Raw genomic sequence first — 2,500 nt, 5'->3', positions numbered from 1 at the left:
AGTAAAAGTTAAGCCCTACTATGGTCGACTTAAGTTTCTAATGAGGCTAGTTTTTTCAATCAGTGTACTTAGTATCTTCAGCTTTAGGATGGATTCAATATGGTTTGACCATATCGGATAATCATAGGGTTTAGGAGAATAGAGACTAGACTGGTACCTTTGGACAACAATCTAATGATTTGGGTTCTTTTCTGAACGCATTAGACTGTTGTTCAGATTCTGCTAACTGTTTAGGAAGAAATATTGAGCACTCACTCCCAATTTGGCCAAGTTGAGTGTTTGTCAAGGCTGCAAATACTTAGGGAGTGTTAAGCAAGTCTTGCTTTAGCTGGACTAGAAGTTTATTAGTCCCTTGAGTTTTGGAATTCAATAGTTCAAATCAGAACATCACCTTCCATATATCTTCCTTTCTATATGTTTTTGTGCCTGAGCTAAGTCTGCTTTGTCTTATATTAATTGAAGGTACACATGCTAATACTTGTTACATCTATGCAGATTACAGCATAGTGAACGATGGCCAAGCATCACCCTGATTTGATCATGTTCCTGAAGCAACCATTGGGCGGCTCTGAGAGAAGTGTGAACGGTCATTGCGTTATCTGTGGAGGAGTTGGGATTTCTGATGCTTACTATTGCTCATCGTAGTTTTTGTGGAAAAGATAGGAAGATGTTAGATAAGCAAGATGTTAGCTTACTTTGAGTCTCAGAGACCTGCCTTTGTGATGGGTATTATGTATGTTAGATAAATCAGAACAATTATGGAAAGAACAATTATGTATTATGTATGTTAGCAATGGAATGATGCAAAGAACAAATTTTTTCTGCTCAATCTCATCACTTCTTTATACTTTGTTGGTATGCTGCAAAACCAAGTACAATCTTTTTCTGCTCAACTCTGTTCAGATTCTTTATAGTCAGCTGCTATGCTGCAAAAACATATCTTTGAGATAAAGTCTCTTCAAAAGCAGGCGTCCTTAATTGTCATTATCTTCATCGAAGGAACCGGGGTCCTCAACCTGAATGATCACTTTTTCTGCCAAACTCTTTCCTTCTTTATATTCAGCTGCTATGCTGCAAAAACAAATGTTCCGTTTAAAGTCGCTTCAAAAGCAGGGAACTTAATTTTCATTATCTTCATCGAAGGAACTGGGGTCCTCATCTTCATCAGTTGACATTGGCTCGTGATCATCTGCATCCTTGTCCGCATATTTGTCAAGAACAGAACTACATGAAAATAACATCTAATTAACTAACAACTTCCTAAAAAAAATGAAATGATACAAGCACGAGAAAAAACAAAGTTCTTCACAACTTTGTTATGTGCCAGCTGCAATACCTATGGAATGTGTTAGGAAGAACTTGGGCAATGGCAATCTTCATAGCAGGATCTTGATCAGTAATTATCATTTTTGGGGGACTTCCTCCTGGCATTGCTTCTAAGAAAGTATTGAGTAGCCAAACAAAAGATTCTGTGGATTCATCACCTAAGAATGCACAACCAAACATAATGGTCTGGCCATGGTGGTTAACCCCTAATAATGGTGCAAATATCAGCCGATATTTGTTAGTGTTGTATGTTGTATCAAAGATAACTACATCCCCAAAGAAACTATAAGCCCTTCTGGAGGTTGCATCTGCCCAAAAACAATGTTTGATTCTATTTTCACTATCTTCCTCTATCTTGAAAGTGAAAAATGAATTCTTCTCCCGCTGTGCTAAAAAATGAGCATACAACATATCTCCATCATGTCCTTTCAACTCTTCTCGCTTATCTCTTTCATAATTGTATATATCTTTCCCTATGCAACCCATATTCTCAATTCCTCCCGATTGAACTTCAAGCAAACTGATTTGTTGGTGGGTTGGAATATTTACCAGTCCAAGTTCCATGGTTAAGCATTTGGTAGCATTTGAAACTTGACGATGAGATGGTAACAAATGAACTCTATCTGGAGTTGTCAAAGGATGGTTATGAGCCTCCGTAAATTGACTGACTACATAACTGCTACATCTCTTCACAGCTGCAATCTTTGCTAGACAACCCGATCTTATGATCCCTTTCCGCTTTTTTGGCAGAGCCGTATGTTTCTGTGAATGGCCTTCTTTGCGACAACAAAGTTCTTGTCTTATAATTTCAGAACCATCTTTACTCTTGGCAGTAGAACTTCTCCGAACACTAAACCCAGCTTCAAAAGCATACTTGTTGTAAAATTCAAAAAGCTCATCTAGTGTTCTAAATTCACGGTTTTTTGTAGGCTTCAACTCATCCGCTACTTGAGGAGTGTACACTTTGGTGGTCTCAGCAGAGCATGAAACTGACCCTAAATTCATTGCCTGAAACATAGTCCCCGTCCTATAATTTTTCATTGCAAAACAATGAAACCACATAAAATTAAACTACATGAAGTTAACAATTTTATAATCAAGGCAGTGAATGAAGGGCAAACCAATTAAACTACACATAGAATCCCAAACCAAAGTCAGCAGAGAAACCAGTTTT

General features: G+C 37.7%; 1 long non-coding RNA gene across 1 annotated transcript in view; it reads left to right on the top strand.

Annotated features, from left to right (window-relative positions):
* Positions 1 to 829, top strand: part of LOC133736087 (uncharacterized) — a 1,351-nt gene extending 522 nt beyond the window's left edge. Inside the window, exon 2 of the long non-coding RNA XR_009859399.1 lies at positions 496 to 829. This is a non-coding gene — a long non-coding RNA (uncharacterized LOC133736087). The remainder of the gene's footprint in view (positions 1 to 495) is intronic.
* The last annotated feature ends 1,671 nt before the right edge of the window (positions 830 to 2,500 follow it).

Source organism: Rosa rugosa, chromosome 1 (genome assembly GCF_958449725.1).
Source record: "Rosa rugosa chromosome 1, drRosRugo1.1, whole genome shotgun sequence".
NCBI classification, from domain to species: Eukaryota; Viridiplantae; Streptophyta; class Magnoliopsida; order Rosales; family Rosaceae; genus Rosa; species Rosa rugosa.
This window is presented reverse-complemented; position numbering and strand designations above follow the sequence as displayed.